Source organism: Triturus cristatus, chromosome 9 (genome assembly GCF_964204655.1).
Source record: "Triturus cristatus chromosome 9, aTriCri1.1, whole genome shotgun sequence".
Classification (NCBI taxonomy): domain Eukaryota; kingdom Metazoa; phylum Chordata; class Amphibia; order Caudata; family Salamandridae; genus Triturus; species Triturus cristatus.
The window spans coordinates 1,150,625,112-1,150,648,131 of record NC_140592.1 but is presented as its reverse complement, the minus strand read 5'-3'; the positions used below and the strand labels follow the sequence as shown (position 1 = coordinate 1,150,648,131).

General features: G+C 45.3%; 1 pseudogene; it reads left to right on the top strand.

The window, feature by feature from the left end:
* Positions 1 to 2,014: 2,014 nt before the first annotated feature.
* Positions 2,015 to 2,800, top strand: LOC146799530 (carbohydrate sulfotransferase 9 pseudogene; annotated as a pseudogene).
* Positions 2,801 to 23,020: the final 20,220 nt, after the last annotated feature.

The window sequence follows — 23,020 nt, the reverse complement described above, 5'->3', positions numbered from 1 at the left end:
CTGCTGTAGGCGGAGCTAACAGGAGAAATGGGATGGTGCAAGCTGCCTCCTGACGAGAGCGCCGGCACTTATGGTTTTTACAAATTAACCACTGCGCACTGGGGGGAAAGGCTTCTCGCAGACAACGGAGGTGCAATTTAGCTAATGAACCACTAGTGAGAGTAGAGTCAATCCAATTCCATAGAAATCTGTTCCTCTAGGTCACATTAGGAAATATAAACCTGTGGAATAACCTTGAGACCCTAACGCTCCCAGTGTTGAAGAAATGGCTTCTGAAGGAAAAAATCAGACCCTACAGCATTCAAGGAAACAGTATCATATGAGTGAAACCTTGTGACGGATAGGAGTCCATTGCTAATTGATTTCTCCCATTGGGAAGCCTAAAACAGGCTAATGAGAGGTTAACACGTTTGACCCCCACTGAGTCATTATTGGAAGCCAGGTACCCCTGGCCTAAGCAATTTCTATGATTTAAGCCCCTAAATAATGCAAAAACAAGTATACACCAAACAAATGATCAAATATTGAAATATTTTGTTTAATACACAAGCAAATAAAGAGAAATTTTTCAAATTTGGAATTTTGCTTCTTTAATTTATATACTTTATTAATTTTAATTAATCAATTGTAATCATATTTAATTTGGAAGCACCTGTGGACCCCCTGATTAGGCCTCACTGAACCCCAGGGGTCCTCGAACCACAGGATAACAACCACTGAGATAGAAAATTTGCATGGTAATGAACCTGAGGGAGAAGACCCTGCTTGAGGGTCTGAAATGTGAGAAATTTAAAATCCAGCATAATGCAGCCTGCCTTACATGTACTATAAGTGTACAAAGCTGCGTTATATGAGTGAAACCACAACTCAAGTAACTTTTGAAAGGGAAAAGTGAATGAGCTTAAATAGCACCTAGCAACCCCCAGTCACTTTTAGAGAGAAACAGGAAACCACAAAAATATTTCCTTTTGTAGATCTCCATAACAGAAATGAAAAAAGGTCTATTTGAAAAAAAGATATGTATAGATTATGTGTCCTATAAATGCTTACAATCTGCATGTAAAGAGTTTGTGCTGCTCAAATGAAAATAAATTAAATAGAGTACACCCAATCATTTGAGTGAATATTGTTTTTATGGGTGTAATCAAGAAGAAGTTTGAAATACTAATGAGGAAAGAGTATGCCCATTCCTGCTAACTTACACGTAAGGCTGTAGAAACTAGGCACCCAATCAGGTCACTTAAAATGTGTCACCAGGATGGGTAATACACACATCTATAATAGTATTTACAGCTTCTGGCGCCACTGCTCCAGAAGCTAAGTATCCTCCTACAAGGATGAGATCTCGGATTCCCCTTTTCTCCCAACATGACAGCACCAGAGACAATGCCTATAGATTAGGAATGGTAAGTATCACCTCACTGCATTGCTAAAAAAAAAATTGACTAACACTGGAAGCAAGATCCTCCTTCAAACTTTCCTTAATCACATGCAAGTCATTCCACACCAAACACTAAAATACTTAGCACAAAGCTTAGGAAACCAGGAGAGACCTGCTTTTCCAGAAGCAAAATGAGGATACATTTGGAATTCTAGAGAGTGATAAAAACAAGACCCTGAATGAGACTTCCTCCAGAGCCGCATATAAACTGTGCAACTTCTTGCCTCTCTTTTGGTAAGGCACCTACGCTCAACATCTTCAAAGACTGCAAGTGAAAATGAGTGACTGTCATCTTGCTCCCAAATTGCAGCATTGTGTCATTTGAATGGAAGGTATTCACTCCTGTTGCTCTATGTAGTCTATCACTATGCAGACATGTATCTTGAACACCAACTGCTTGTTGTAAAGTGTTTGGATAAAGTCCTCTATTGTTCCTCTTGATAAAAACAAATAAAAACTATTTCGTTTGTTTTAGAGTTCATTCATCTATGTCATTGCAATTGTTTTATTTTCTTGACATTATCTCTTGCAGATGTAACAAAAAGCTGGTCAGCGATTCAACTCAATCGAAAAAACACTTTAAACGAAATGTGCTTGAAGTACAACCTTACGAGACCAACTAATGATTTTACAAATGTAGCAAAGCAATTATATGTGGAGCACAGCCATAAAATAATTTATTGCGAAGTGCCAAAAGCTGGCTGCTCTAACTGGAAGCGGATCCTTATCCTCCTTCATATGAATCTGAGCCGGGAGCCTGAAGAGATTGATCATGAAGTGGTTCACTCTAGATCACCTGTGAGAACACTGATCAGCTACCCTCAAGACCAATGGATGAAGTATCTTAACAACTACACAAAAGTGATATTTACCAGGGATCCTCTAGAGAGACTTGTCTCAGCTTACAGGAATAAGTTCCTCCACTCTCATTTGAATCCCTACTATTCAGGATACGTTGCAGATCAAATTAGGAAACACTTCCGAATATCTGGTACACCTGCAGCAAATGTCACATTTCTGGAATTTGTTCGCTATGTGTTGCAACAGAATCCAGAGTATTCTGACATCCATTGGCGACAAATGAATAAACTGTGTGACCCTTGCAACATTCAGTATGACGTAATAGGAAAGCTGAGCACTCTGCATGAAGATGCCAGCAAAGTCCTGAAGATCATCAGGGCTCCCAAAAATCTATACCTCTCCAGTGCCCAGCAATATCCCGGTGAAGCGCTAACCAATGAAAAAATCACTAAAGACTACCTTAAAAATCTGAGCAGTGAGTACTTACAGGAATTCATAAAACAGTACCAGTTAGATTTCTACTTATTCAATTACTCAGTAAATATGAGTTCATTTTAAAAGTGTATCGATCGAAATTAAAATTTTCCAACTTGATGGAGAGGGGAGTATTACATATTCTGGCACATATTTTGATGACACATTTTAGGGACGAGACAAGGCCAGCATTTTTTGGGATCATTTAAAACTGCATACATTCAAATTGGCTGAATTTCGAACCTGTGCCTGATGGTAACTATAGCATGCAACTGGCCCAGTTTTCTTTTCTTTGATTTACCCCCGGTTGAGCATCGAGCCATCCAGAAGCTCTGCGGAGGGATGTTCTCTGAAGCTGTGGCCCATGCAGGTAAGAGCGGTGGGGCCCGGTGGGGGGGAATTTCAATGGACGATGATGAGGGAAAATGTATTATTTTTTCCCTCGTCACTGTCAGTAGAAATCACCCCGCCCCCCCCCCCCCCCGATCCAGCCCCACTGCTCTTACTACCTGCACAGGCCGCGGCTGCTTCTTTGGTGCCTTAATCAGTGGTTGCCAGCCATATTTTTTAGATTCCCCTGCATTGTGGGGATCTCTCTTCTGAAAAGAGTGATACTGTCACAGTGACTCCATATTCACAGCAGTGAAGTTTGCTACTCTGCACATGTCACGCTAAAAGCTCCCACTACCAATCTCTCATAGCAAGAATATTTTTTTTCTGGATGACTACCACTGAAACCCAGCAGTTCTGTGGTGGATGGACTCCTGGGTCAAGGTTGACAGCGGTAACCCAGAGGTTTCCCTGACTCTAAACAGAGCGGGACAATAGTGGGTTTGGTGGAGTGCTCAATTCATTTACATTGTTTTGCATGGTTACAAACTGTTTGCAAAAGTGACGAACCATAATTTAGGTCTAGCTATAGCTGTTTCACCAGCCTCATGCAATGTAAGCAAAGTGATAACTAAAAATACATGCATATATACATACATAGAGGGGCTTTGGATCAGCCTTTTCCATCAATAGGTCATTTCAATTTCCATTCATATCTTGCTTCCACCCACTAATAAAGCACAAGGCCATGGGCCAGTCTACTTCAGGCATTGGCTCACTTGCAATGTGAGTGACAGCATTTTGCTTGAGCACATGTGAACAGTCTTCTAAAATGAAGAGCATTTTGATGCCAAGGCTCTTCTTCCAACACTTTACTTTGCCAATGCTTTTTCCTTCCATTATTAATCCTTTTAAACTTTTTTTAGCCATCCCTTTGTGTTTAAGCGATGTCTTTAAAAAACTTGGAAATCCAGCCATGCCTTTTCTTTGCAGCAAAAATCAGGCTTTTCTGCAACGTGCATTAAAAGTCAAGCGGGTTTCAATACCAGATCTGAGTATACCAGGCTGTTACAAAGCATCATACTGTTAAATGAAACCTATATGAAAGCATAAGGTATCAACATGTTTTCTATTTTTCTTTGTTTTATTTTCATGGAATATACTTGAAATAAAAAAATTAAATATCCTTCGCACCAGCATGCCAACTCCTGAACCTTCACTCTCTCCTACAAGTTGGATGCTTTCTGATTGAAACATGGCTTAAAACTATTGACAGTTCTGATATTGTGGCTGCAATTTCCCAAAGCTACTCCATTATTCGATGGACAACCCTAAAGATCAGAGGGCGGATATGAGAAGGCCCACTGCTTGGAAATCTCATGCACACTTACTGAACTCAATTACCATTTAGAAGGAGAATGCTAGCTCATCTCATGTAAAGATAGTTCTATCTTTTCCTTCTCTGAAGTTTTGATCTAATGTCCGCCGGGCCCAAGAACCAACTTTGGTAAAAAAGCCTTATGGACGGTATAGTCCCACAAATTCTCAAATTCTCCAGTTTCACCATTCCTGGAGACTTAAACTTCCACCTCACAAATAAATCCTACACTGACTCTTCACATCTAATCATCGGGCTCCGTACTCCAGGACTGCTTCTATTGGTATTCTCTACTACACATCAGGCTCCTCAAGCATTTGGCACAATCTTTTCTAACCTGAAATCTCTCTTTGTTTCCACCCTCTTCCACTCACCTGGTTAGAATACTTTGAAGTCCCTTTCTCAATCTTCGTATCCACCCTTAATTCATCCATATTAACATGCTAGGCCTCGTTGCCTACACTGGCCATATCTAAAATTGATGTCCAAAATCTTGACAAAGCCCTTTGGATGACTGCCACTCGATCCCCTCTCTCACTCCGACAGTGCTTCAATAGGTGTTGCTAATTTCAATACCTCTGGTAGCTCTGCAGAAATCAATACCCCATCGTCTCCATAATATATATGCAACCTCTACAAGGCCAAGCAACATTGTAAATACTTGTGAGTCCACGGACCATTTGACTCATGGGGGCTTGGCGAAGGTGGTCTTCTGACCACCCTATTACAATTAGGGCAGTCAGCCTGCCATTGCCCTGCCGCAGCCACCAGGGAACTTCTATTCCCTGGCAGTGTTTCAGTCAGGAGGCCCCAATACGCTTGGCAGTACTGCAGTTATAGTTCTGGATATCTGGAAACATGCATTATTGGTAGCGCTCCTCAAATCACCAATGGCCGACACTACCATCTAAGCAATTTTCACCTTATTTACCTCTTACTGTTACTCCTGAAAACCATGGACAGGCAAGTGAACTCGCTACCACTGTCGCATACATGTCCCGAGGTTGGTAGGGCAATAAAAAAAGAAAAGGCACTTAGTTCTTCTAGCAGCGCAACGTCCGCCTCGATCTTTCTCTTCTCGCAGGCTCCCAACTCCCAATCCAATCCTGGCACTGCTCTCATGCAGCATGAAACCGGTCCTAGGATGCTTGTTTCCGGTCCAGGAAGGACCTGGCTTGGCAGTTCGGGCTGGGCTGTTCCCATGAGGCACAGGGTCAAGACTGATTTGCATATGGCCAGGTCTAAACTGGGGTGGCATGGTGAGCGAAAGAATGATGGATTTAACCCAGATCTCTTGACTGGGGTGAATGTTTTGATTTGTTCTGCATTCTGTCCATCAATTGTGTGTCTTTTGCTCATGCAGCATGAAAGCAGTGCTGGATTGGTGGGAGCAGCCTCTGTCAGCACTCTCAAGAGCACTGGAGACATTTGCTTTCTCTAACCCAGATGGCCAGCCAAAGATACTTCGCATTTTAAACTCAAGAGCACAAAGCTCCCTGCTGCCACTCAGCAGCAATGGCTTTGCCCCATCCTGATGCACAGTTCGGGATAGGTCAGTTGCTGAAAAATAAAATGGCAATACATAAACTTTATTGTCATTTTATTTTTCGGCTTTGGCCCGGGGCTTCTGCTTGTGGGGTGACGCTCCTCCACTCAAACGGAGCAGCCGCCACTGCTCTCTACTTACCTTGAGTCCAACCACACACTAGATCAGTCTCAGTCTGGCTGCCACCTACAACATAGCACTGAGTCTGCCCTACTTACCATCAAATATCTTAGGCGTATCCTAGACTAGGAAAGTGCTCTCATCTGGGCCCCACTGGATCTGTGTGTATCATTTGACACAGTGTTACCCACTATTCTTATTTCTCGTTTTCACAATTTAGGAATCTGTAATAAAGCTCTTAGGTGGTTCTTCTGTTTTCTCTCCAACATAACCCTATTAGTTTACTTCCCCCCTTTCGCTTCTTTTACTCTTCTTATTTCCTGGGGGGTCCAGCAGGGCTCCTCCCTACTCCTTATTTAAATCCTACTTTTCTTCTCTTGTCCCTCTAGGGGTTCCACATCATGTCCTGTGTGGATTACACACAAATCATTGTATCCATCTTTGAACCCCTTTTATCTACTCAAGAAAGATTCTATGGCTGTTTGTCATCAGTAACAGGATGGATGAAACTTAACTGCTAAATAGCGAGAAGAGCAATCATCCATTTGGTCCACTGCCTGGTGAGCATAATATCATGGGCCTCCACCAGATCCTGTAGACACAGCAAAGGACCTTCCCTTTCAGTCAGTCAGTCAATTAGTCTTTATTCGATTCACATCATACAAGACACTGTACACATGTTAAAAACAATTCGTATAAAAATAATTCATATTACAATACAAGATAAAACTTCTAAAAATTTAAAATATTACATTTATGTGCTAATAAGTCATAGGTAGTCACTGACATAATAAGATACAGTGAGGGACACACCAATTAACCTGATAGTCCATAATATAGTGCTTGATAATAACAACTAAAGCCTTATAAACACAAATCATGACTTAAGTTTCCGTGCCCTAAGGATCCATGCCCAGCTAATAAATTTGGCAATACCTATAACTACAGGTTTTGTTGTATCTGTTTTCAAGATTCTACTAGCAACCTGTGCAGAGCGGATGCTCATTAGTCTGCAAACAGGTCGAAGCCAAACACGTCGAGGTAGTAGGTAGGTTGGGCCACAGAAAAGGAAATGGTCCATGGATTCAATCATATCTACACAGAAGGGGCACTTATCGCTACCAAGAGGACTCCAGCTTTTGGTGAGACCTCGCAGTGGTAGGGCGCCCACTCTGAACTGGTGATACAGTTTACGATCAAAATACTTCAAGATGGTATCCCAGTAACTTTCGTAGACAGACTCATCCTTAAAAACTAGAAATGAAGCAGTCATCGAGATCCCTATAAGGGAAGCACATCTCCTGTTCTTGATGAAGCCCCAATAGGCATCCTTTAGGACATTTTTTGATGGAAAGACCACAGTGTCTGGGTGAGCCCATAGGTCACCCATCCCAAGATCGATCAACAAGGTTTTAATACCAGACAACCAGGGTATCCTAAGCGAACCCTCCAGCCCTTTAACCTCCAAGAGGGCTTTAGCATAGATCGATAGATCGGGTGTAGTCCACAGGCGCCGCCAAAACGCCAAAGGTCTATACCCTGCCAAATCCTCTATAGGCTGGATTCCCAAATCATATAATAAGGGAATGCGCGGAGTGGATTGTGGAAGCCCAATAGCTGACCGGAGGAATTTATTCTGGGCAGTCATCAACTTGGTCAGGTTACTAAAACCCCAAATCTCAGCACCATATAAAATGGCAGGCAGAATCTTGGAGCCATATTTCTTCATTAGGGGAGCTAATGGTTTTGTTAGGGAGTGTTTATGCTCTTTCAGCAAAGCTCCACCTAATTGGGCATGTTTAAGAGCGAGAAGATCCAGCTGGTTAGACCAGCTGCATGTCTCGCTAAAAGTAACCCCTAAGTAGGAAAAAACAGCCGTTTGGTCCAAACTGACACCACCCAGACACACCTGCGCCTTAATACCCCGAGGACCGCGAAAAACCATAAACTTGGTTTTCCCAACATTTATTTCCAACTCATGTTTGCGACAAAAGATCTCAAAGCGAGACAGGGCTAATTGCAAACCCTGTCTCGTCTTTGAGATCAAAAGGGTGTCATCTGCGAACATGAGTAGGGGAATCTTCGCTCCAGCCAGGGAGGGAGCATCAGTAGGAGTGTTGGAAAAATAGTTCGTAACCCTATTAATGAATAAAGAAAACAATGTGGGAGCGAGCACACACCCTTGACGAACTCCTTTAGATACTTTAAATTTGTCCGTCACCTCCCCTGGTTTGCCCCAGCGGACACGGGCATACGTGTTTTCATGGATAGTAACCAGGAAGGTGACCAATTCTTTTGGCATGCCCATCTCCAAGAGTGCTTCCCATAGCTTGTCCCTCGGCACAAGGTCAAACGCGGACCTTAGGTCCACGAAGGCCGCATAAAGCTTGCCACCCCCAAAACAACTACCTTCCAATAAAGGAGTACCACCCTAAATACTTGGTCCAGGGTCCCAATATGTGAGCGAAACCCCGCCTGAAGGGGGGACAGCACGTCAAAATCAGTCATCCAGATTTGAATGCGACCCAGTACAAGACGGGCTATAATTTTTTGTACTGCGTCAATGAGACTAATAGGTCTATAGTTGCCCGGGGCAGAGCGATCGCCTTTCTTATAGATCGGCAATATCTCTGCCCCAAGCCATGAGTCAGGGACAGCAGCACCACCGGCGAGGGCATTAGCCAGCAAGGTCAAGTACGGGATCCATACATCTTGCTCCTGAATAAATAAGTCAGCAGGTATACAATCTGGGCCCGGGGCCTTACCACTCTTAATGGATCTTAACACTAACTTAACTTCACAGGGGGAAAATTCTAAAGGGTTTTCAACACCAGATGGACTGGTGATATAATTACCTGTCCTATCACCAACCTTAAACTGTTCCTCGAAGTACGCAACCCACTGTTGCGGCTCAACTTGATTAGTGGGTCGAATATCCGAGGGGCAGTTACCCCATTTAAGAAGATGCCAAAATTGGACCATGTTACGGTCATGGCAAGCCTGATATAAATCCCTCCAGCGATCCTTATCCCAGTTTTGCTTGGCCTTAAGTTGGGCAGTTTTATATACAGATCTACATTTTCGTATCATGAGTGGAGAGCCAGTTTTAATGGCCTGAATCAAAGCACTTTGGGCCAATCTACAGTCCTTATTGAACCATGTGCGGGATCTCACCTCTTTGCCTTTACCGGAGAGGGGATGGATCTTAACAAAAAATAATTTAAGTTCGGCAAAGAGCATATTGTGAATATCCCGAATATTATCCTTAATCAAGCATTGAGACTTCATCTGATTAAGTGTGGCCAAAGTATTGTTAATTAATTTTCTAATGGCAACCCGTGAGGTTTCACAAGTGGCGATTTTCGGCCATCTCACCCTTCTTAAATCATTTGTAAGGATAACATCCATAGGGGTACAGCCATCAAGAGTAGTTTGGGGGATTGCAAAGCTGTTATCATTAATACACAACGCAAGAGGATTGTGGTCACTCTCAACTCTATTTACTACCACCATATCGTCTATGAGCGACCACAATTCCAGATTGACTAAAATATAGTCAATTCGGCTCCCCGTTCTGCCATTATCAAAGGTCATCCTCCCAACCCTATCCAATTTTGTTCTCCCATTAACTGCTCTCATGCCCTGATTTAGACACAAGCCTTTCATAAACAGGGCAGCTTGAGTCCATTTACTTATAGGTTCCAGCTCCAGCAGGGGAACACCCCAGGAGGAGTCTTCGTCCTCAGTGTAATCCCCGCAATCAACCCCCAAGGGCTTAAAACAGACATTAAAGTCTCCAGCTACAATTTTATTAATGGAATTTAGTTCAGACCCTAAATAATTCTCCAAAAGGAGACAAGTGGGAGAACATTTGCCACCCGGAAGACCCCTTACATAGATGTTTATTATAAGGAGATTAAGGCCATTACGGGATTGGAGCCTAATAATCAAAATATCTGGACTATTGATTGGGACCTCTGTCACCGTGACGCCTTCACATTGACGGACCCAAGTGGTTAAGCCACCCATGGGTCTGCCCCTATGGCCCTTAACAGCAGGCTTAAAGAAGTTCAAAAAACCTGTGCGGAAATGGGGAATCAAAGCCCAGGTCTCTTGAAATGCCCAAATCTCAAACTCATCTATAAAAGTAGCCCAATCAGGGATATCAGGCCTAGACCCCAACCCTGCGATGTTCCAAGAGCCCATTTTTAATAGAGGTTTTACAACCCCAATTTCCACCGCTTGTCCTGGAACAACCAGGGGATCATTCATTTCAGAGGAGGGTGTCTGAATGGAACCAGATGGGTTGGACATACAGGGAATAACATTAAGAGGTGATAACTTAGTAGTATTATCCGGGGTCTGTTGGCAGATGGGACCCAAAGACCCAGGAGCTAACGGTAGAGAGCATGTGGTACCAACCATACGTCAATCATTATCCTCCAATGATGAGAGGATATCAAAGCGATTGGAAGTCACAATGGGCTGATTAGACCTTGCAGGAAAAATTGAAAAAGCAGGATTGTCCCGTATAGGCTGTATAGAACCTGGCCTATAAAAAAAGCCCAAAGGTAGGATTTTAATTGTATTAGGGGCTGGGGGTAGATGGTGAGCAACTTCCAGTATATATTTAACCAAAGCAGGTGATTTAAAGCTCAACACCACACAATCCCCAGGAAGGGACTTATAAGACTGTCCAATCCAGTTAATACGCCTACTCATGTTAAAATCATCAAACAGGGCATTACTATTTCCAATTTTAGAGCTTAAGTAATGCAGAGATTTATTCTTAAGGTTTGACCAATGTTCGTAGGTTCCTTCCAAGAGTGGTGGAACATTAGCCAAGACTATAGAATAAGGTGTGGCTTGGGGAGGAAGATGTAAATCGGAGGGCATTGTAGAAACCCCAGCTACCAACCCCTCATTACCAGTCCTGTTACTCTGGGGGGGGCATCTTTGCACATCACAATGATTGGTGTTACCCCTAGCAGTAGTCACTTCTAGACCTGTGTCATAGCCCATCTCTTCCCCTATAGATGGAAGAGGTTGCAAAACCCCCTCTGACCTAGATGGTCTAACTCTACCGGCCTCATTAGTCACCCCCACTAATGACACCCCATTTGTTCGTATGGGAGGCCCTGCGGCTAGGGGCTTATCACCAGCAAGTCTAGCTTCCAATATATCCAACCTGCTGGCTACCAGATCCAATTTCTGGAGTACGGGGGCTAGGAGACCAGCTAAGTGGTCTTTAAGACCAACGAGTAGTAGATCCAGAAGAGGCTGGAACTGATCCTGGATCGGGAGAATAGTGTTATAATCGGAACTACGTCCTTCAACAACAATGGGCCCACTAGGCTCAGGGTGAGCCGACACAACAAGAGGCTTATTGGTTCCTTGACCTCTCTTGTTTTTACAGGTAACTTTTTTTTTTTTGCCTTTGTGAGCCAGCCTCCCTCTGTGGTGACCCTAGTAGGACTCTGGATAACAACACAGGCCTGGGCGATATCCAATGTCTCCTGAGCAGGGAGAATAGGCAATGGGGGGATAGTGGTGCCATCAACTATACAAAGATGACCAGAAGCAGGCGAGTCCATCTGTAACTGGGCACATGGGAGGGAAGAAGAAGCAGGATCTAAAGAGAGTCTGCGTTCCACCGCTAAGATCTCAAGATTCAGTGCTGACTCAGCTCGTATTAAATAATCATCTAGAGTCCCCCCCGCAGCCTTATCGCCTGCCCTCCTTTTGGACATGTTACGAGGCAAAGGAAGACCGATCTTCACAGTGAGCAACCCACCTTCCCCTATGAAGACACAATAGCATATGGTAATACACAACAACAAAACAAGGGCTGAGAGATAGGTAGAATAGTTCGTCTGAGACCGTTCCCCACTCAACCAACTCACTGTTCCTGGTCTGAAGCCTCCTGGGTGCCGATCCCCTCACGGCAGCATCGGTTGAAAAATGGCATAATCTAGCCCCACCACAGAAATTAGGGGGTAAGCCCAGCCCAGCCTTATCCGGGCTTTGACGGGCAAGGATGGGCCTGCCTTTGGCCCGGGCTTCGCCCGGGCGCTGCCTGCGCGCGTCCCTGCGGCTTTTGTGCTGTTCCGGCGCGCCGAGGTGACGTCACCCGCAGCGCCGGTTGCGTGGAGTGCTGGGTAAGGTGGTTTCTTCAGGGCCGTTCCCCTCACGGCGTTGAGAAATGGAGAGGTAACCAGGATTCCCCCACTGGCGAGGCCGTTCCCCTTACGGCGGTTCAAAGGTATGCAAATGAGAGTGTTGCTAGCTTTCTGGCGCGTCCCGCGCTGCAGTGTCACCCGGCGGCTTTTGTGCTGTTCCGGCGCGCCGAGGTGACGTCACCCGCAGCGCCGGTTGCGTGGAGTGCTGGGTAAGGTGGTTTCTTCAGGGCCGTTCCCCTCACGGCGTTGAGAAATGGAGAGGTAACCAGGATTCCCCCACTGGCGAGGCCGTTCCCCTCACGGCGGTTCAAAGGTATGCAAATGAGAGTGTTGTTAGCTTTCTGGCGCGTCCCCTTTCAATTCAATCAAATTCTGAATTTTGCCAAGCAAATCTTCCAAGTTGTGACGACTTGTTTTTCTCTGCTGTGAATTCTTCAGACACCATTCCCTTTTCTTCCTGACTTTACCCTTAATACTGTGGTTAAGACTGTAATTAATTCTCACCTGAATAATGGCAACTCCCTCTAAATTGGACTTCCTGGATACCTACTATCTCGAGGTAGTACAGAATGCTGTGGCCTGTCTTACATCACACCTCCCCAGGCCTCAGTCTGTTTATCTTCACTTTAAAATACTCTTGAGCTCCCCTTAGGAAAAAAGTGCATATCCAAATATTCTGCTTGACTCTGTTTGAAACTGGCCCCTTCCACATCCACAAACACATTCTGCCTACCACTGCATATGTTCCCTACATTCTGCAAATCTTAATCTGACCTTTTTTCAACACATCTTTTGCTGCAACCTGGGCAGTCCTCCTTCTTTTATCTAGGAGCCAAAAACTGGAGCTCTCTCCCTTCTGATCTCAGACAGTATTTGTGCATACCTTAATGAAGAAAAAAATGAAAACTCCATCAGTAGGGTTTTCCACAGCCAGGCTTCTCCCCCTTCCGGTTGATATTCTTAGCACCAGGATGCCATTTATGAGTAACAGCACACTCTATAAAACTACATTAAATTGAATTAGTAGGTACACACCTTAAGAGGCACGTCAAAATGGGTAACAAGAATGGTCTGTACCTGAAGTGCACAGACCTACAATGGCACTCCTGATACCAGGAGTTGAGTGTGACTGGGATTCAGATCCCTTATCTATAGGTCTGCTCAACAGTAATTCACATTTTTTTCCACCCATCACAGAATACAGCAATGGGACAGCCAACTTCAACCAATGGCTCTCTTGCACTGTGCGTGATGGCATTTTACCTGATCATATGTGCACATCCATCTAAAAAGAAGCACACTTCACTGCCAAACCTTTTGGGCCAGCACTTTCCAATCATTTTATTTCTTTTCAATATTTAACCTCTTGTGTTTTTTAGTCGGCTGTTTAAACTATCTCTTTGTCCTAATTCAAAAGTTAGTAGTACCTTTCTTTTCATCAATACGAATTACATTCCCCTATGATGTGCTTTAAAACTAAAAAGGGTTTCAACAGCTGTTCCACGTACACCTGTCAGCTAAAAAACATATGTACTGTTCTATTAAATTATAGGCACCAATTAATTCATTTACAAATTTTTGTCTAGTAGAAATAGCTCTAGGTATTTTTCAGAGCTTACCAAGTACACAAATAGAGAAGGGAATAGGTCGGACCCCTTCAGCCATTGGCTGTTGTAAAGGCATTCATATATAGATCAGCCCACATTCGTCCCTATTGGATGGTTACAGCTGTCATTCATGAGGTCTGGTGTATTACAACAATTTTGTTGTTGCACTTTATTAGTCAGCATAAGAAGGGGCTGTCCTATTGTTTTGGCATGCTGTGACAATTTATATTCCCTTTAGTCTGTGCACCTGTGAACATGTGCAACCTGTGATTTCGAACCTCACAGGGGTCTACTAGGTGAGCACATTTTAAAGAGCCCTCATTCTGAGAAAAAGATCACTTTAGAACTGCACCCTGCATGAGGATCAAGTCAGGGTCAAAATACATCCCTGATCAGGACGACATAAGACATTCAGAGGCAGACCACCCTGCTGTCGCCAAGCACGTCAGAAGCATTTTGAAGGTTGTTCCAGGTATCTTGTCTCGAAATTGTCGCAATTTAAAACTGATATTAATCAAAATAAACATTTAAATACACCCGTCTTAGCCCTTTGGTGTTTGTATTTCAAGATATGCAGGCAACCCCAGCATTTAAAAATTCGCTGCTTTTGTTATCGACCACAGGCCCAAACAATGGCCAGTTGCAGAATGGTTTGTCCAGAAACCTCCCTGCTCCAATGAGATTACACTTTCATGTGTTGTCTGACAGGTTACACATTCTCAAAGAACTTTTGCACAGATTTTAGGTATAACATCGAGCAGTGCAATCGATCTATAGTTGGAAGGTAGAGGTTTTTCACCTTTCTTTAAGATTAGGTTTAGAGTCACATTTTGACATGAGTCAGGGACAACTCCTTTAGCTGTTGGCCATTTCAAAAAAGTGTTTTCAATAGATTTTAAATACAGGCCCATCTGTTAGTATCAGCTTTGAAAAGAATAACAAGAGGTAGGCAATCAGGCCACCTGATCAGCTATTTTTGCAAATGGGTCCACTTCCAGTAATTCGAGGAACCCAGTTTGGGGCTGACAACTTGCTTCTTCCATGAAAGGCATTATTTCAGGATTTGTTTTATATGACTCAAAATATAATCTACTCGGACATCACCGGGGAGGATTCATATTTCCTATTCACGAGAGCCCAAAATTATCTCCCGGTCAAGCAGCAACCACGATGCTTGTCAGGGTAAGGCACAAGCAGACTCCAAATTAACCAGTGCTCACCCCCTTGTCAGCTTGGCACAAAGCAATCAGGCTTAACTTGGAGGCAATGTTTAAGGTATTTGTACAACACTTCAAACAGAAACACTGTAAAAACACGCCACAAAAGGAACCCTCAACATGATTGAAACTTAGAGCTTAATTTAATAAATAAAACAGGATCATAATGACAAAAATCCAATTAGCAGAACCAGAAATATAGAATTTTAAAGTTTTTAGAAAAAATAGTGCCAGAAGGCATAAAGTGCCAACTGCGGATATCTGTTGCACTGGACCGGGACAAAGTCATAAGTACAGGCTAAACGCAAAAGAGCGCTGGCCGGCTTCAGGGACCCAGTTAGGCCAGCCGAACAAAAGTACCTTAGATAATGGTTTGAGGAGCATTGCGTGGATCCGCGTTGGAGATACGTAGTGCAGCTAAGGAGTTGTGTTGGTTCCGAGATGCGGCGAGGCTGCAGTGTGAGATCCTGTTGCGTCGACATCGAGGATCTCGTCGACGGGTCTTCGATGCGAAGTCAGGTGGCAGAAATGCGACACACAGTTGCGGCAATGCACCGGTTCCAAGGAGCTGTGAGGGTGTATGTATGTTGTCTTCGTCAAGGCTTCCGTTGACGAGAGAGGGCTTCTGCCGAGGATGTGTTGCACATTGGCTTTCCAAAGAAGATATGGGTTGCGGTGGTCATTTAAGTCTTTTGCGATGGATCCAATCCATGCAGCAGTGGAGATGCAACTATTCTGCTCTGGGTTGTGCCGTGCAGCAGGGGAGATGCATCTGTTCCACTGGATCCACAGACTGGCAGAGCGCCTTATGCTCACTTCCAAGGGCCCAGTGCTGGGGTGGCACCACTTTGCAGGGTAGAGTCACTGATGGCAGAGTCCAGGTGCAGATGCAAGGTTATTGGAAGCTTGTTATGTTTCTGAGGCTTCAGATCTGCATGCCAGCCAACTAACTCTTGGAGTAATTCAGGGTTCTGGGTTCAAGAGATGCCGCCCGGTACTTTTCACCCAGACAGGAGGACAGCAGGGAGCAGGACAGCACAGCAAAGCAGGAGTTCAGCAGGGTGCAGTCCAGCAGTGAGGCAGTCATTCCGCAGCACAGCAGTCTTTCTTCTTGGCAGAGTATCCACAGGTCCAGAGGTGTACTGAAGTGGTGGTGTCTGGGATCCATCTGTTTAACCCTGGTGCCTTGGTTCTGGAAGATGGAAGAAGCTTCTAGACAGCAGTTTTGAAGTGCAAGGAATTTCCTACCTCCTTTGTCATGGTTCCAGCTCAGCTGGTTGAAATGACAATGCAGGTTTGTTAGGTCCTTTGTGTGGGAACAGGACGCAGCCTATCCAGGTGTACATGAGGCTGCATCCATCACCTCCCTCCCATCCTGCCAATGTTGGCCCATCCTGTCACACCTAAGCTCCCATTGTGTGTAGCTATCTAGGACGAATACACAAATACTAACTACACAAAGTCATGTGACCTTTCTCAAAGTGGCATTTTCAGAATTGCAATTTAAAATCTAACTTTACCATAAGTAAGAATTTTACAATGTGATTTCAGAGACACCAAATATGAACTGGTTATCTCTTCCCATTTGGGTCTGTCTGTTCTACTGTGGATCATGGTATGGGTGGGCTGCAGGTGTCACATGGCCCATGGGGACAGTGTTGTCTTCTCTAAGTTAGCATGAACAAGCTGCAGATTGCCCACTGCTTTGCGCAGGTTACTACAGGACTTTATTTTTTGCAACTGTCTCTATTGCCATTTTCACATGAGAACCCATCACTGTTTAACTCTGGCAGTTCCTGGGACTTTGTCTGGACATTGTGAGCTAGGTCGAACAACAATGCCCCTTGTTATTTTGTTCTGGTCAGGCCTTAGCAACTAGACAAAATATACCGATGCAGCTGTTGTTCGGGACAACGTACTTTGGGCTTATTGGAAGACACGAATAGGTAGCACACACTTGAAGAGGGGCCTTTCAGGGAGAAGAGAGAGACAACACCTATGATGTAGATTTACCACTTATAGTCTAAGGTTTGGGGTCTAAAGACAAAGCCAAAAGGTCTTCTAATATATAACAATACTTCTTCTATGCATGGAGGGAGGATAGGCTATATTGTCTTTTCAGAATGAAAAATCCTTTTATGATTTATGAACTAACTGCTATGCTGACCGTATTTGTATCATGCATTTTTCTGCTTGTTGTGGCATGTAAAATGCATATTAGAGCACGTTAGTTAAAATAAACATTTTAAACTTGTTCATGTCTCTGTCAGATCTTATTGTGGACACCTACAAGAGTGCGAGCAGAAGGATGTGTCTTGCAACCGCGATTCCTGAGAGATTCGAGAGTGTTGTGTTCTGAGGTGTCTAATCATTTGTTTCTCTCTGAGTGAGTAGGAGAGCAAGAGAGACACTATAGCTGGTCTGTCCTGGGCTCATGGGTACTAAGGTGGTGGGAAGACTCAGTCCCTCTGCACTAAGATGCCAAAATACTAAGCATAGTTCTGTTTTTGGGCAGAATCCCTGCAACACAGGGTGACTATAACCAACATGGAGGTGACCCACAGTAATTGGCAGATAGGGAGGGTGGTAGATTGGGTCAATATAGGTCGAGGTCCAGCAGTCTTGGGGCAAGGGGACCTAACGGGAGAAGCAGTGTGTCTGTTTTTTTCTGTGTTAAGAAGCTGTTATCTCAGGAGCTCGCCCTTGACATGGCAGTGAGGTTCAGGGGAGAGGCAAGCAATCCCTTGCCTTGGAGAGGAAGAGGAAGCAGTGTTCGAGACAATATGGTCCGATCTCACCTAGAGAGATGTGTCAGAAGGGAACCCTAGACTCTCTTGTAGGTCTCTGATTTGTTCCAAGGCGCTATCCCTCATATACTTCAAAAGGTAAGACTGTGCCCTCTCACTAATGATGGGGCAACCTGGCCAATCTTAATAGCCTACATGCCTTATCCACATATAAATGCACTAAATCAGCAAGAAATGCTTGCTCTCTTGAACCATTTGGTCAGGCTGTATTAATGTCTGGTGCAGAATAACATGTGTACATTAATTCCTGCCCAACAAGGGCTCTTCAAGCTGGTCAGGTTCTGCTAGCTGTGCCTGCAATTAGACAAGTTACCATAAGTGCCATTATGGGTAAAATCCCTATCAAACATGATGAAATTTGGACTGCACAGAAAACAAATCAGCTTGAAGCACTGTTTCCCCACAGTGGATCCCAGGATAAATTTACAATTAGAATCCTCACTATGTGTCTTCCGCTAGGCATGGTTCCCCTTGTTGAGGAGTATAATAGTACATGGGGTACTGTATTAGCTGCCATTTAAACCACTACTCATGTTACTCCTTTAATTGCAGTCTTACCTGAAGTCCTTAAACAGATTCAGGCTGAACATGGAGCGGCCCCTGCCCTGGATTTAGGGATGAAACTCATTGGAAATGTTGCCACTGTGCTCTCAATTATTTTAAGTAATATCAAAAGGGAAGCAGCATCTTTGTTGATTTGCCAAAGGCTCGCTTTAGTTCCTGCTGTAGATCAGGAATGCGAGTTGCCAACATTAATTTTTGTAACCTATACATCAATAGGTTATGATAGCTTGGGATCTGGGCCCAATAAGCTGCAACTTAAAGGCTAATGCCGATACTGCTAAACAGACACCTGAGTCTTGTAAAAAAGCGGTGGGATAAAAATAAAGACGGAGCTCTAAATAAAAAAACAGCCCGATAGGTATCAGTATCCTGATATGCGTCCTTCTAGTTCCTTGCAGGACTCTAGAGACAACATCGGTCAGAGAGAGGGGGACGAGGCGATCACAGAAAGGTGGAGTATATAAAACCTAAAATGGACTCACAGCACTCCTCTGATGTCATCATAAAAAGGGAAGAGAAACTTCCACTACAAAAAGCACAATTTAAAAAGAAGAAAGTGGCAGCGATTTACACTAAATATGCCAAGGCGTGGGCGAGAACTCTTCTTGACAGTGCAAAGAGGTCACAATAATTCACCAGACTCTTCAAATTTTTCTTGTTGTGAGACTGACTAATGCCTATGTACAAGTTGAAACTCCAGTTTAGAGGCTAAGCCTTCCTGATAGACTTCATGATTTGGACATACAAATTGAGGGAGACATATTGCATACTGTTAAAGTAATATTCTGCAAGATTTTAAATAATGAATATGACCTTCTCTTGGCTGACATTGATTGCCCATCAGAGTGACTGTCATGGCCCAGCAGAGGGGGCGCCGTAGAGCAGGTATGGCGTGAATGCGTATGACAGAGGGGCCGGTACACTACAACTCCCACGGTGCACTGGGAACGAATGCCTTTAGTATATAAGCCCCGCCCCCACGCAAGGCGGTGCTTGACACTCAAGTTCCGAATCTATGCCGAGAAGCTACGCTCCAAGTAACGCTGTTTACCTTGAGCCACCAAGGAAAGAACCGCGGCGCGGAAGCCTGCAATCACCCGCACCCTGCTTCGAGCCACAGAGAATCCCCCTCAGCGCGGGAGTACCGCGATACCTGCACCCTGCCGAATCCGCCACACTTTACCTGGAAGGCGGTATATCTCCGCGCACCCTTGACCCGACGGGAACCAGAGAAACGCTCTCTCCCCTACGGGACTCGCAGCAGGCTCTTCGAACAGAAGGAGAGCGCTGCGCATGCTCCCTGCACCAGCCACTACTCTGCTACCTCCCCCTCCCAAATTACGGAAGGAGGCTGGGTGTAACTTTCCGTTGTTCACAAACCTGTGTCCCCACACCTCATTCTTTACGGGCATACCGGTGGCTATGCCCCAGGGAGGATTGAACCATTAAAGACAGCTAATTCCTGCCGGATACTCTCCCAACGCGACACTGCAGCGGAGTCGCGCTCCTCCCCCGCACGCATCCCTGTTTGCCGTCGGCGTCCCCCTTGCCAGAGTGCCGTTAACCTTGGTCCAGGAGGGAACGTTCTTCACATGGTGCGCTTATGATAGCGCTGGATTTCAGCTGGAAGACAGACGACGTTGGTACAAGACTTGCCGGCTTGGCGTAAATGGATAAGTATCCAGTAACTTCCTTATTCAAGACTGTTGTATAAGTCTAGTGTTGCGTTATTGCTCATAAGAACTCGCCTGTTTCTACGACTGCTTCCTTGCGGATACACATTGTGAGTTATAGTCTGAGGAGGTGGGAGGAGGTTGGGAAAGTGCCTGATCGTAGACCCTGCTGAATGTGTGTTGTGTTCTCATTGCAGGGACTAGAGGGAGGAGCTGAAGTAAGACCTCATCCTTCCTGCCAAGTGGGTTCGCGGTACAGGCGACAACTCTGTTTTTGTTTCCTTTGTCCCTTTTTTCCCTTCCCCGGTAGGTGTCACTTCTGAGGGGAGGAGATTACCTAGCATCGTTCCTGCTGTATCCGGCTGTCAGGTTAGTGGCACTCGTTCATACCTGACCACGACAGAGTGTCAAGCCCACGGATATATACAGCCCGAACGATGGACACTAGCACCGTCCTCACGTCAGTATTAGAGACCCTGACCGCCCTCAGGATGGAAGTAGATGCGTTTCGGGGGGATGCGCTAGAACTGCGTAGTGAGATGAGCACGATGCGACGGGAGGTAGCTGGGCTATCTCGCCCAGGTCCCAGCGCACAGAGAGGAGCGCAGTACATTAGGCAATGGACCCTACCCCCGCCTCATACTAGCAGTTCCCATGCAGGGCATGCCTCGTAAACAGACGGGGGTGCAGGGGGTCCTTCTACCATCCAGGCTATTCAGCCTGCACACTTGCCTTTAGCCCCCCCTGAACGCATCTTTGGGGACCCTAAGAAATTTGGTATTTTCATGGGGCCGTGGAAATTACATTTTATGTGCAAACCTGCAGTATTTCTGGATGACCAGACCAAAACTGCCTTCGTAATGTCCTATCTAGGAGGAGATGCTGCCAGCTGGTCCTTCCCGCTTATAGAAAGAAATGACCCGGCTCTGAGAGATTTTGACTCCTTCTGCGAGGAAATGCGCAAATTGTTTGATCGGATGGCCCATTCCCTCTCCCTAGACAGAGAACTAATCACCCTGAAACAGGGGAATCAAGAACTATTGACTTACATCACCTCGTTTAATAGACTGGTTTCTGAAACAGATTGGCCTCAGGAGAAGCGCACATCCTTATACTATCAGGGGTTACGAGGCGAATTGAAAGATGTCCTTGCTCAGGTGGTGCATCTCCCCACCTCTTGTGATGAACTCATCGACCTCACAGTCCAATTGGATCATCGCTTACAAGAACGGCGAGGGGATAAAACCCGCATGGAAACCCGTTATACCACCCCGCGACCTCGACCTCTTAACACCGCTCCTGCCCCGGTGATGGACGGGGTAGAACCCATGCAAATAAGTGGTATTAGGGGCCCGCTAAACCAAGAAGAAAGGGAGAGACGGCGGAAGTTACGTCTGTGCCTCTATTGTGGAAAATCCGGGCATTTCATAAAGGAATGCAAGGCCAGAACCCGGGCCCCATATAAAGACGCAAAAAGCCCACAAAAAGTGAACACCACAGACACCCTGTTTGAACCGTCGGAAAACTAAAGAACTCAGACAAGAACCAGACCCCTTGTTTGAGGCCCGGGGAGAAAGAGGTCTGTCCTGCCCTCGTCAATACTATCCAAAGTGCGGTAGCTCATATGAACGTATGCGTGGAACTAGCAGCCACGGAGGTCGGAGTGGTCTCCGTTCACGCCTTACTAGATTCCGGTGCAACCGGTAACTTTATGGATCAGACATACGCAAAAGAAACGGGGTTTCGAACAGTAAAAAAGTCTATCCCCGAGATGGTAAAAGCCGTGGATGGCACAGATTTAACCTCAGGACCAGTGGAGTATCACACGCAAACTCTCGCGATGACCATAGGCGAGAACCATCGCGAAGCCATCCAATTCGATCTGATCGACGCCCCTCAGTTTACCTTGATATGGGGGATGCCCTGGCTAACCCTCCATGACCCTCTCATTCAATGGGCCGCACGTACAGTATCCCTGAATTCAATGTATTGTAAAGAACACTGCACTCTCTGTCAAAAGGAAGAACCGGCAAAGAAAGACAACCCTGCAGCATTCTTGGCTAGCGGAAGTAGCTCCCCCAATATCGGCTGTACGTCACAGGTACCCCCCGAATACCAAAAGTATCAAGACGTGTTCGATGAACAAGAAGCCAATAAACTACCTCCGCACAGGGCCTATGATTGCGTCATTGACTTGGAACCAGGGGCCAGTATCCCGTGTAGCCGCATTTACGCTCTGACGGAAGCGGAAACCACCTACCTACAGCAATATCTTAGTTCGTTACTGGCCAACGGATTTATTAGACATTCCTCCTCCCCTGCGTCATCTCCTTTATTTTTCATTCCGAAGCGTGAAGGAGGATTGCGGGCCTGCATAGATTATCGAGCCCTAAACAGGATTACCAAGAAGAACAGGTATCCCCTTCCCCTCATTCCGGTACTACTGGATCAACTGAAAGGAGCCAAATTCTTTACGAAATTGGACCTCCGGGGAGCGTATCATCTGGTCAGAGTGCGGCAGGGGGATGAATGGAAGACTGCATGCAGAACAAAGTTTGGCCTATACGAGTACCAAGTCATGCCCTTTGGTCTTTGTAATGCCCCTGCCGCCTTCCAATACTTCATGGATGAGGTATTGAGGGGCCTCTTAGATGTATCCTGCATCGTATACATTGATGATATCCTCATCTACTCAGCTTCGTTAGAGGAGCACAAGCTCCACGTAGCAGCGGTATTGGAGAGGCTCCAGAACTCCTCACTGTATGCCAAACTAGAAAAATGCTTCTTTCACACTCAGGAGGTGGAATTCTTGGGGTATGTCATTGGGCCCAATGGGGTGTGCATGGATACAAAGAAAACGCGGGCCATCCAAGAGTGGAATTC